The sequence below is a fragment of the Dipodomys merriami genome, unplaced genomic scaffold, assembly GCF_024711535.1.
Source record: "Dipodomys merriami isolate MVZ:Mamm:240054 unplaced genomic scaffold, mDipMer1.0.p SCAF_5, whole genome shotgun sequence".
Classification (NCBI taxonomy): domain Eukaryota; kingdom Metazoa; phylum Chordata; class Mammalia; order Rodentia; family Heteromyidae; genus Dipodomys; species Dipodomys merriami.
This window is the reverse complement of record NW_027206068.1, coordinates 22977451-22991251: the sequence shown is the minus strand read 5'-3', so window position 1 is coordinate 22991251 and position 13801 is coordinate 22977451. Positions and strand designations below refer to the sequence as shown.

The window sequence follows — 13801 nt, the reverse complement described above, 5'->3', positions numbered from 1 at the left end:
TATTATATACATAATGGGTATCCACATAATATGTACACATACATACACAGCACATATATGTGTGTTATGTGTATTCTAAATGAAAAGTTATTCACATTTTGTTCTACAGGATCATTAGCAGATCTTTCACCATTGTAATATAAAGGTCCAAGGTAATTTACATTTCTATTTCTACAAAAGGCAGAGTTTGATCAAAGTAAACATTATAATGCCTTCAATTTCCATAAACAAATGAATTTATCTTTTTTTTTTCCTTTCACAAATCCAAATTAATGTAGATGCAGGCATCCTAAAGAGAAAGCAAAGAAACATTTTTTTCCTGGCTCTGGCTGTCATCATAAAGACAACCTTATTATTATGAGTTCAAATGAAAGGCAACTATTACAGCCAGGCACAGTGGCACAGGTCTGTAATTCTAGCACTCAGCAGGCTGAGGCAGAAGGATTTTTTGTTGTTGTTGGTTGTGTGGCTTGAACTCTGGCCCTGCTCTTCAGCCACAGGTAAGGACTCTACCTCTTGAGCCACAGCGCCACTTCCAGTTTTCTATTGGTTTATTGGAGATCAGAGTCTCACAGACTTTTCTGCCCTGGATGGCTTTGAACTGTGATCCTCAGATCTCAGCCTCCTGAGTAGCTAGGATTACAGGAGTGAGCCACTGGTGCCCTGCAGGCAGAAGGATTTTGAGTTCAAGGCCAGCCTGAACTACAGACTGCTCCAGACTGCTATGTGGTCTACACCACATAGCAAAACCCTGTTTTAAAAACTAAACCAAAATAAAATATGGACTAAATATATTAGTGCCATTACAAAATTATAATATGTGCTTGTGATTTATTTCTGAGAAGTCCAGGCTAACTTGGTTGAAATAATTCACATTTTAAGGTTTAAAAGAATAAATAATTTTCATGAAAAAGAAACAAACAAAAAGAAGACATATCTGCTTGACTTAGAGAGGCTCTGGGTTTAATCTCCCATACTGGGGACAAAATCTTAACCTTAAAAACTTAACTGAAAGAAACAAAATTAATTTAGTTAAAAAATTTATTATACTTTTTACTTTGAGACTTCCTTGCTGTTTTTTTTCCCTTATGTCCCTTTTCCCACTTTACCAGTAATAATTAAATAGCCAGTGTGTGTGTGTGTGTGTGTGTGTGTGTGTGTGTGTGTGTGTGTGTGTGTGCGTGCATGTGCACGTGCGTGTGCGAATGTCAGGTCCAGGGCTTGAACTCAGGGCCTTGTATTCTCAACTATTTTACTCATGGATGGTGCTCTATCACGTGATGGTTAATTGGAGATAGAGTCTCTCAGACTTCTCTGCTCTGACTTTGAGCCATGATCCTCCAGATAGTCTCTTGAGTAGTTATAACTTCAGGCATAAGCCACTGGCATCTGACTTATGTGAACTTAATTTTTTATACATTGGATAATGGAAAACTTATTTTTTTCCAATTACTCCAGGGAACACTAAGGGATTTTCCATTTTTAGCACATGGTATTGTATCATTCATTTATTCACTAAAGCATCTCATAGTTACAGACTTATCTGCTCAGCTAGACTAGATACTTCATGAGGGTTAGAGTTATCTCATCACCTCCTTTCTCCCACATCTAAAACAGACTCAATGTTCTCAGGATTGATTTTATACCCATATTAGCATATGTATTTGTCATTCACATATGCTGCTGACCAAGCAGGACAGGCATTGAGCTACTGTTCAGAATTTTAATAGAAAGCCACAATGAAAATTCTCTCTCTCTAAAAAAAAAAAGAAAATTCTCTTCAAGTGTAAACTTAAGCATTTCTGCTATTTCATGTTGATGATTTCAAATGCTTAAAAGTATGGCATTCTTCTTGCCATGGGAAGGTAGAGGGCATGTGGGGACGTTTGTGTGTGTGTGTGTGTGTGTGTGTATATATATATATATATATATATATATATATATATATATATATATATATATATACATATAGATGTCTATAGCATATGGCCATAAATTTAAGATTAAAAACCAAATTGTGAAAAAAGAAAGAAAATCCTGTTCGTGCCAGAATCTAAGTCCTGTGAAAGTAGCCAATGCTGTCTCATTAGTTAGTAAGCTAATGGAAATGTTGCCAGCACTTCTTTTCAGTGTCTAGAAAACAGAGTCTGCAGTGTGCCAAGTCTTCACTGATTTATTTTTGTAAACAGTGGTATAATAAACCCAAGGAAGCCAAAAAAGCAAATTTAAAAAAAATAAATATTCATTTGCTATCAAGATGGATGTGACCTTTTTACCCAAGCCTATTACTGACAATTCAGAAAGACTATGTGAACTAGTCATTCATTTATCTTAACTACATTTGCAGGGACTGCCACAATTCAAGTTTTAAAATGCCCTCAATTTTCCATTCCTGTGGCTTTTATACAAGGAATCACATTATTTTACCCATGTACCTTATTATTTTCTGACCTTTCAAGAAAACCTGATAATATAAAATCTACAAATGAAATAATACTCAAGAATTCCACTTTTCTTCTTCAGCATGCCTGCATATAACCTTCAGCTTTAAATTCACTGTACTTTACTGTAGGGCTCAGAATCAAACATGTTCAGGAGTCTAGTTTGTAGTCCAGCATTTACTGGTTGTGAGTTCAGAAAGTTATCTCAGCTTCGTAAGCCTGGTATTAAGTCTACAGGTGGAGACGACTTAGTACATATCTCAATATTTTATTCATATAATTCATACAATTAAATTAATTCATTTATGTAAATAAAGTGCTTGAGGCAACTAAGAACTCAAGAGAAATCAATAATAGTTCACTATTATTATGCATTAATATGGATGCTTACCTTAAAACGTGTTACTTGAGAAAGTGAAGTTTTGACATATATTCACAGTTTGCTCTCTCTCCCAATTTTGATTGAAATAATCTTAAAATGTTAGGCATTTCACCTAGATAAACTTACTTTCACAATCTGTAAGGAATCAATGAGCTGGGCACCAGTGGCTCACACCTGTAACCTTAGCTACTCAGGAGGCTGAGATCTGAGAATCGTGATTCAAAGCCAGATCAAGCCAAAACGTCCATGAGACTCTTAATCCCATAAACTACTCAGAAACAGCTGGAAGTGGTACTGTGGCTCAATTGGTCGAGCACTAGATGAGCACAAAGAAGCTCAGAGACAACACCCAGACTCTGAATTCAAACCCCAGGACTGCCCCTCCCCACGAAAAGAAAACAAAACAAAACAAAGAAAAAAGAAAAGGAAAGAAACCAATGACTTTAGGTGTGTAGATTATAGGCAAATTTTGGCCCAATACTTCTTTATTTATTTATTTATCTCAAAACATCTCTGCACTTCTATAATCTTCTATCCATAACAAAAGAAAAAGTAGACTTGTAATAAGAATGGTGCTTGCTTTTATATTCTGTCTAGAATCTTAAAATGCATGTGCCTGAGTTTGACTCCCCTATGTAGGGGAGGAGTTTCATGCAGGAGATGGTACATATCTTAACTTCCCAAAGCAACTCAGAATTCACTGGTAAACATGGCAGATATTCTGATGTAAATCAGATTTATGAACTAGAAAGAAGTGGGTGATCCAATTAGAGCACAGTGACTAGTCAGATTGATAATGAGCCATCTCTGTTATTGGAAAAGCCGGTCAATAAAGCAAGAAATACTAGGTGCTGGAACCACAGAGAGACTGGCAGATTCTGGACTTTGTTATCCAAGCAAGGAAGATATCGGTTTTGGACAATTTACAGGCAGCTCAGGTAGCATGGTAGCATGGTATGTAAGATGTAGAAATGATCAAGTTGGGAGTCTATGGAGAATCTGGTTCAGTGACTCAAGGATCTGGTCTATTGGTAGGCACGGGGAAAGTGAGTGTCAGGCTCTATTTCTGCCTCTCCCTCACATTCTTCATCTGTTATCTCCATGTAAGCCTACCTCTAAATACACTGCCTTTCAGCAGTCCATTCACCATCTGCAGTGAATGCCTCTGCAATTGTCCAGGCTCCTACTCTTTTTGACTGCTATAACCCACTACTATAGTGACTGTGTCCACTTTAGTCTGCTCCTGTCTGGTTTCCAGAATATATCAGATCTCTACAGGGCAACCTAAGTAGTACTTAAATGTATCAATTGAATCATTTATTGTTATGAGGCCCTTGCAATGTTGGATGTCTCCTTTAAAATCTAGTTTCTTCTTCACTGCCAGTCACTCTTTGACTTACTCTTCTCACCATGCTGTCTCCTGACTCAGGAAATATTATTCCTTCTTTATGGAATGCTCTCCTGCTGCCACTAACTCATTTTTGAGCTGGCTCCTTTCCAACTTCAGCATCTTGGCTTTATCTCCTTCCACACTGAATAAGGTCCCACTGTCATTCTCTAACTCAACACCCTTTCTTTTCCTTGAAGTATTTCTACCATCAGGAACTATTCGGTTTTGTGTTTACATGTATGTATGTGCAAGCTGGTTCGGCTTCTTGTTGTCTCCATACTAGGCTGCATGCTCTAAGAGGAAGGAAACTACATCGACACTGGATTAAATCCAACATTCAGTACTTTTTAAGCAAACAAATTAATGGACACAAAAAAAAACAAAATAAGGGTTTAAAATTAAATAGCTATAAAAATAAAGTACAGGCAGTAAATAATATATTTGAAGTAAAAGAAGAGAAGGATCAAAGAAGCTGTCTGGGAACATTCCATTTTCAGTAGGTAAGGACCCTGTTCCACACTGGGTCTTCACAGTGATCATTGCTTTTAATTGTTGAATGCATTCTTTAAAAGAGTAGCCTATGTCCCTCTCCCCCACCCCCCAATAAGAGTAGCCTATGTCCCTCTCCCTACCCCCCACTATTCTTTTCTCCTATGTATTAAAGGATGTCACCTTGTTGCAAATAAGGATACTCTTTTGCTTCTGGCTTCTGGGAGATTATATCTAGTTCCTAGAAGGTTAGGAAAGGCTGTTGCTTAAAAGCTATAGGAGCAGCTGGATATTGAACCCTAAGATTTTTCTGCTGATCACACCAGAAAAACCAACAATGTGTCTTAGTATTAGGTATGATGTCACCACCACATCAGTCAACCCACAAATTTTGATTATGGAAATTTAGGGTGGTTTGGGGAATCTCTACCCAAAAGCAATTGGTATGAGAAGTAGAGAAAATCTTGGGGGTTGTGTCCTCTTTGTCCTTGGCATAAAATCTCATATTTACCATGATCTCAGACATGATCTCACCTGTGTGAATTACATAAGTAACCCCAACCTTCATCTTAAGATGGAGGGTAGACAATGTGAAGCCCAAATAAAGCCTAGGGAGGAAAGAGAATGTGGCATTAGTTCATATGGATCTCTTTCAGACTAGCTGTGTTCTTCTGACAGAAGGTCATTGTTCCTCCCCTTCTCCCTCAGGGTAATTACATTCATAATTAGATTAATCTCTTCATAAATAAATCCTTTTCCATTTCTCTTAGTTTAAAGTGGACCATTTTTCTTCCTGTTGCAAGCTTCCCTGGTACAAGACAGCACTATTTCATGAGAAAACCAAGGCACAAAGTAGTGAAAGTAATTTGTGTAATGCTATACAGTAAATGCAAAAGTGAGGTTTGAACTTAGTTTGTCAAATAGCAGAAGAGATGCTTTTTCTAGTACAGAGGCAGGAATACTGTTGACAAAAGACTTAAAGGAAAGAATGATGGAAGGAATGACTCTGGTCAAGATGCATTATGCACATAGATGGAAGTGTTAAACTGAGATCTCCAGGTACAACTATTACTAAAAAGTAAAAAATAAACATTAAAGAAAGACAAGCAACAGGAATACACAAAGAATATGAAAACACATGGTCACAGCCTCTAATGGATAAGAAAAACTAAGCAAGAAATTCGGGAATGTGATAGAGAGCGGTAGAAAACATAACAAACCTTCAACAAAGCAGCCAGAGCTCAGTTAAGTCACCTGGTCATTTCGTGTGTGAATTATTAAGTATATAAAAGAACAATTAATAAATACAATTTGTGCAAACATGCATTCTAAATTCAGAGGAAAGGCTATATGTGTTTCTATGTGTCAACACATGCATATACACTCACGTATGTCTATATATACAATCACATACAGAGACCACAGACAACAAAGAATGAGAGAAGGAAAGCATGTGAGAAGACAGATGGCTAAATTTATTTCATGTATCATAAATAATTTTGCAAAATATATTTGTGACTGATGGGCAACATTTTTCATTGTGGAAAGGGAACATTTCACAATAAACTTTGGCAGAGAAAAATGTGTTCTGCATGAAATAATTTTCTCACATTTCCAAGATGATATAAATTAATATGCAAAGCACCAAGAAAAAAGTGATTGATTTTCATATTTCATGAAATCAATATGCAGCTTAAATTTGTCATATTTATGTATATTTTGCAAAACAACACTGATTCTAGCTTCTGAGAGTAAAATAACAAAATGCACAAGGTGTGGACTTTAAAATTTGGCACAGATTCTTCAATCAAACCAAAAATGTTTTTTGAGGAAAAATACCAACTAATAAATTACGATCATTCCAACTTACTTTAAAAAATATATAATAGCTCATACATCAAATTTAGGCAGAAGAACTTCTTAGTAATTCTTAGTGATATCATAAACCAACTGGAAAGCTCCTTTTAACTTTCAGACAAAATTTAGATGGAGAGAATAAAGATGTTAAAAGCGTTAAAAGATCCTGTCTATTCTCAAACTTTCTAGCACAAACCACAAGGTCATTCTAATTTTAGAAAAGACATCTCTGAAGTTTAACTCAAAACTGTTTGGTTGTTCTGTCTCTTGAATTCCTGGGATAAACAGGGGATAAAGCCAGTTACATTTTTTGCCAGTGAATAGAAGAATATTTCCTCAGGAGAGATGCTTTATATCTAGGATTCAGTCTGGTACTCAGCCACAAGGAATGGATGGGTTCTTTGACAAAAGTAGATTCGATGCCATACACAGGCCAGAGCCTTACTTTGTCAATAATATTTTTTGCAAGTGGGTTCAGATTTTTCCTTTTATGTTTTCATGTTTAAGAAGACTGGAGTAGATTTGGTTAAGTGACAGATTCCTCTTCTATCAACACTGGTTACTGATGTCTGCTGGTAATGAAGATGTTCTGTGGTTCATGGGAAGAAACACTTGCCTCAGTTAGCAATGTCTGCCAGAGAAATGCTGCTTACATGATATACCTGTGCCAGACTGTTTTGTAAACTTAAGCATTTGATAAAATTGAAAACAATAGCTAGCTAAGGTATAATAATACATCATAAAAAGAAATGCTCTTTATCATGTTTTCCAAAGCATTTGTGGAACATGCAATGGGCCCCAGTACTATTGTTCATTTCGAAAGGATTTTTAAGAAGTAAATAAAAAGTAGAAGCTGAGCTTGAGAATCAAAGCCCCTTGCAGCATCTATCCTGCTCCCCTCATTTTGAAAAACACGCATTTGTGGGATGCAGATACCCACATGCACGTGTTTCTTTCTCTATTCATATTCTTTTTAAGCAGAAATAAATATTAAAATACCCCCCCCAAAAAACAAAAGAAATGCTCTGAATTTTGCATGGATAAAATTGAAAAGTAGAACAATGTAGTGTTGAAATGATTCAATGATTCTAGGTATAAAATACTTTAAAATGTATCCTGTTGTTATTTATTTAGAGTTTAATGATTATATAATCAATTTTTGTTATGCTTAAGTAGTTATACAAAGAGGTTTTACTTCAACTTGTCATTTTGTGAATACAACAAATTTTGATTAATATCACTTCTTTCATAATTCTTCCTCAACCTCACCCTCAGGTGGGCAATTGTTTCTATAATAAATGTATATTTGTGAAAATGGAACTATACTACTCAATGTTAAGTTACATTTGAATACCACACACACACACACACACACACACACATTCATTCATTCATTCCTATAACAAAGCTATTATCTACTGGGACAAATTTCTCATCCAATCACTGTTTTGGCCCCAGATGTGGACACATGAACAATGAGTCTCCTGCTTGAAGAGGTGGGGAACGCAAAAGGACAGCTGTTCAAATCATAACTAATGCATTCCCAAGTTCTCCTTAGCTTTTTCCAGAATATGCTATTTGAACCAGAGACAGGATTTGTTTCACTAAAAACTTCTTCCGTTATTTGCCAATACTTCATGAAATAAGTAACAGTTTAGGTATGGCCAACTCTACCTTCCTTCAAAGACAGTTCATATATAACCTAAAAGAAGAGATAAATATAATTCAGAATTGACAACACAGATTTACAAGTTGAAAGGAAATCAACTTTGAGCTAAAGTAGTTCACATTTTTGTCAGGAATGTAGGACACAATGTAAACTGGTAGTGAGAAAAACACCTATCAATGTGTAAAGTCCAAAAAGACTTTGAATAATGGAAAGAAAGCTACAAATTCAATTGGAAAAAAATATTGTGCATCATAATACTGTAGAGGGTTGCAGGCTCTATCTCAAAAGAAAATGTTGTCTCTGAAAATATAAGTAAATCAATGTGCTGCAAAGCACTCCTAAAATTTAAAGTAGTATATTCATGGCTGCATTGCTGAAAACTTGTGACAAATGGTGATTAATACTCAGCTGATGAGTGATAGCACCTACAGAAGAAATCATATATAGACAATGGCTAGAAAAACACTTTTTTGCTACTGTTAAATGAGATGTTACCTGTCTACAACTAATAACTGGACATTTTAAGAGTATTTCATTTTAAAAATCTAGGATATATTGGTTTTGCAAAGTAGATGTCACAAATTTTTCAATATAAGCCTTTCAAAGAAGTCCTGAGTTTGAAATGCTTTTCCTTAGTGAATTTTGACTGTTGAACTATTAGGAAACCCCAAAATGTCTTACTATATATACCAAGATAACATTGTTGAAGGTGGTTTGGGTACTAGATGTAACATATATTTTAGTTGAATCTTAGATTCAATTTTACAAAAAATTTACATTTCTTTATGATATAAGCAGATATCTTCAAATGTCAAGTAGGTAATTTTAAAAGATTACTTACTTGAAAATTTTCTTGACATGATTGTTATATCAAATACCTTGCCTAAATTTTAGATTGAAAGATAATATGACTTTAAACATTTATATGTTACATATAATGATTGTGTACAACATATAATGACATTGTACAATTTAATGACAAACCAGTAACTTACTTTAAACAATGGACAATGGATTTGAATGAACATTTCCACCCTACAAAGATAAATAAATGCTCAAGTATAGGAAAAGATTATCTACAATACTAGTCATAGAAATATGCAAATCAAATGATGTGATGCCACTTCATACCCAGGAAAATTGTGAGGATCAAACAAAACAATGGAAACTAAAAAGTGTTGATGAGAGAAATGTAAACCTCAAATATAACTGGTATGCAAACTGGTATAGCCACTTTGAAAAACATTTCAGGGATTCCTTAAAAAAAATTAAACATAGAACCACCATCTGCTTTGTTTTGAATCAAAAATATCCCCTCAACAGTTTGGTGTGAAAGGCTTTGGCTAGATGATGGAAATTTCTGGTCATGATGTGGGCTCCACTGTCATTGATGAAGAGACAATTGGATGGCATTATTGGAAGGGCAGTGGAAACATTGAAAGAGGACTGTCACTGGAAGTATGTCTTTGAAGGACTTATCTTGTATCCTGCTCCTCTTGGTCCCATACTGGTGTCGGGGGGGGGGGGGGGAGGGGGGGAGGGGGGGTGCCTGTGTGTGTTTTATTTTGCTTGTCCTGGGGCTTGAACTCAGGGTGTGGGCACTGTCCCTGAGCCTCTTTGTGCTCAAGGCTTTACAACTTGAGCCACAGTGTCACTTCTGGCTTTGTCTGAGTAATTTTATTGGAGATAGTCTCACAGACTTTCCTGCGATTCTCAGATCTCAGCCTCCTGAGTAGCTACAATTACAGATGCGAGTCACAGGTGCGGGGCTTGGTCCCATATCTTGTGTTGCACCTTTCTCTGGGTCTCTTGGTGTTCCTGGGCTGTTATGAGGTCAGCAGCTGCTTTCTGACAAGGCGTTCCACAGCCCAGAAATACCAGGACCAGACAATCATGGATCGAAGCCACTGAAACCAGGAGCCAAAATAAACCCTTCTCTCTTAACTTAATTTTTCACAGCTGTTTGTCACAGTGATGAAACCCTGAGTAAACACTGCCTCACCAATAATTCAATTCCTAGACACATATCCATTGCAATTGAAAATGGGTTTTCAAGCAAATATTTGTACACGGATGCTCACAGTAGCACTATCCACAAAGCCAGAAGGTGAAAGCATCACAAATGCCTGTCAATGGATCAAAATGTGGTGTAGCCATACTGAAGGAGTGAAATATCAATTCATGTTACAACTGAACATGATCATGGATAAGCCTAGAAAACATTATACTTACAGAAAAGGACACATATTGTATGATCCCATTTATATGAAAATTTCAGGACAGGTAAAAGCATAGAGAAGATGGTGACTGCCAAGAGCTTGAAAGAAGGATGAATGGATAATGACTGCTTAATGAGCACAGGATTTTCTTTTGGTGTGGTAAAAATATTTTAAAACATATATAATTCATGCTTGCCCAAAGCTACAGAAATATTAAATGCTACTGAATTTATATTGGATGCATTTTTACATGGTTAACTTTAATCTCATCTGATTTATTTTTTAAATTTTAGCAGACTTCCTACGACTGTTATGGGGCCATAATAAAAATGATGGGGCCAAGAAAAATGAGGGAAAGAATTTTAAAGGGAAATACTGCCCACTAGCCAAATCTGGCCAACTAATTTAAGAAGCACAGTGGTTAATAATGCTAGGAGCTTTAACTCATTGTGGGGAAAAAAGAATCCAGTGGTCTTTATGGCACTAAATCAAAAGGAGAGACAGATACACACACAAAGGAGAAAAAGCTATTCCTTACAGGAGAATATAAAAAGCAAACAAACAAACAAAAAAAACATACGAGTAAAGGAGTTAGTTTTACAACACCATAATAATGGTAATGCAAGCATAGAAGCTGATTAAGAATAGAATATATAAATTTACAGAGGCAAAACCTGGAATCCACTACATTTGCCTAAGGAGTAATAATATCTTCAAAATGACAAACACACTCCTAATATACTTACATTGGATTTCTTTCAAAATGCATAACCCCTGTCTAGTTAAGAGAAAACCCATTCAACAGAAATACTAATCATTAGAAAACACAAAATAAGGGACATTGTGAAAGATTCGCAAAATGTCATTTCCAAGAAAGAAAAGTTGAAGACTTGGATAAAAGGAGTCTACAGAGACATGACAATCAAATGTATTGCATGATTCTGAATTGGAATCTTAGGGCAAAGAAATGGCTATAAGGAACAAATCTGGAATAAATTGATGACAACTGAATATGAAATACTTTATATACTAGTATTCTAGCAATGTTTTAAAAAACTTATTTTGACAATTATACCATGAAAACATGAGAGAACTTAGGATTTGGGGCTAAAAGATCATCTCGGATCTATATTTCTCTTTAGGCGAATTGGCAATAACAACAATAATTAAAACTATATACATATATAAACCATATATGTGTACCTGTATGTATGTATATATATGAAGTATATGGAAATATGTCAAAGTGTTGCCAGTTGCTAAGAGTACTGAACATGGGAATTCTTGGCATTCTTATTGTAACTTTTCTACACCTTTGAATTTTTTCCCAAATTGAAAGCTAACTAAAAAAAATGTATCTTTATGTTCAGCATTTTTTTCCATTCAAGTTTACATTCTAATTCATACCTGAGAACATGTTCTTAGCCATATAGCCTTGATGGCCATTTCCCTCATAGAAACAAAAGCAACCAGAAAGGAAAAATGCCATTTGCTTATTAAATGTATTTGGTTTTCAATGCAAAGCTTTTCCCTGTGGCATCATTTTTGGTGTTAGTGTGAATATTCTCTAAGGAGTGTCACGGTATGAGATTCCATCACTTTTCTTGAGAAGAAATTAATTGACATTTGCTGAAATAAAGGCCATCGTTAAATGTTTTCTTAGTGATAACTTGGGAAGGTAATGCTTATTTCTAATGGTCTGTACATTAATCCTCCTTGGTAAGTAAACTTTGGCTTCTTTGTAAAGAAATTTGAGAAATGTTATATTTGGGATAAAATTTCTTTTTTTTTTTAATTGTGAAAATACCGTACAGAGGGGTTACAATTACATGGACAAGGTAATGAGTACATTTCTTATCAAGCATTGTTGCCTCCTCCTTTGTTTCCCCTTCCCATCCCTTCCCATTCCGCCCCCTCATACCCTCCTCGACCTCCCCCACCTCCCCAGCATGCCAAAGTTGTAAAGTTTGTTTTTCAACATAACGTCTTGTACATCTCATTGTTGCAATCGGTCTACCTGTACCCCTATTTAAACAATTTGTTTTTTCCCTTCCCCTCCACAAATTATACCTACATCAAATATAGTGAGAACAGGGGTTATACTGTGGGGGAGGGACATACAAAGCAACAAAGAAATATCTTATAAATATGTTAGAAACAATAGCAAGAAAGAAAAAAAAATCATTTGATTCCCTATCTTGGGGTTGATTTCGCCTAACATCAACTTATCTGACCATTTTTGCTTGTCTCAGACATATACTAGTTATTGCAAATAAGGGAAACCATGGGACCTATGTTTCTTTGGGCCTGGCTTACTTCACTTAATTTAATTTTTTCCAAGTCTTTCCATTTCCTAACAAATGGGGCAATGTCATTCTTTCTGATGGAGGCATAGAATTCCATTGTGTATATATACCACATTTTCTTGATCTATTTATCTACTGAGGGGTATCTGGATTGGTTCATAAATTTTTATATATAAGTATTATGCCATGTATTTACAAGCCAATCCTCTGCTCTTAACCAAAATTGTTATCCAACTATTCAGAAAGAAATTACATTTGTGGAGAAAACTCTTTTTGGGCTGTTTATCCAGTAGTCTTGACTATTCTCAAACTGTAGACTTAGAAAACATCAGAACTGGAAGGGGAACTCCAAGATAGCCAGATTAAATTCTCCTATTTAATAATAATAATTTTTGTTTTTTTAAAAGGGACTATAGAGAAAATTATCTACTCAAACTAATACATGAAGTAAAGATAAAAAAAAATAGAATAAAAACTGTTACAGTCACTTCTTGGACACCGAACTGTCCACTTACCGCATCAGACAGTTTAGATTCTTTTAGGTATCTCTTTAAAGATTTGAAAGCACTTATAAAATATTAATTTGGTTTTTTATAACCAATGTACCCACAATAAACTTTCAAAGCAAGATTTATTTCTAGCAATGACAATAAAAAAAGCTCTATTCTTTCATGTCCAGACCAAAACCTGATTAATCTTGGGTCCATATAGAAAAGATAGGCCTATGAGGCATAAGTTTAGTTCTTCATTTTGGGACATATTTCTGCTTCATTGCTTATTTTCCTGCCAAGTAACTAGAAATCTTTGAACAATATTTAGATCTCTTTGGAAAAGAGAGTTGGCTTACAGAGATTTCATCTATACAGATACTGCTTGGAATCAATATTCTAATGTTCTTGCTAATGGGGCTTGATTGCAATAGAAGGCAAGAGAGTCTTAATTTTCCTTACAATGTTTTTTCACTTTTATAAACATTTGAATACCTATGCTTGGGTTCTCTCTCTCTCTCTCTCTCTCTCTCTCTCTCTCTCTCTCTCTCTCTCTCTCT

General features: G+C 35.4%; 1 protein-coding gene across 4 annotated transcripts in view; it reads right to left on the bottom strand.

Annotated features, from left to right (window-relative positions):
• The window catches only part of Immp2l (inner mitochondrial membrane peptidase subunit 2), an 864225-nt gene that overhangs the window by 383730 nt on the left and 466694 nt on the right, over nt 1–13801 (bottom strand). The gene's annotated exons all lie outside the window — the stretch shown is intronic.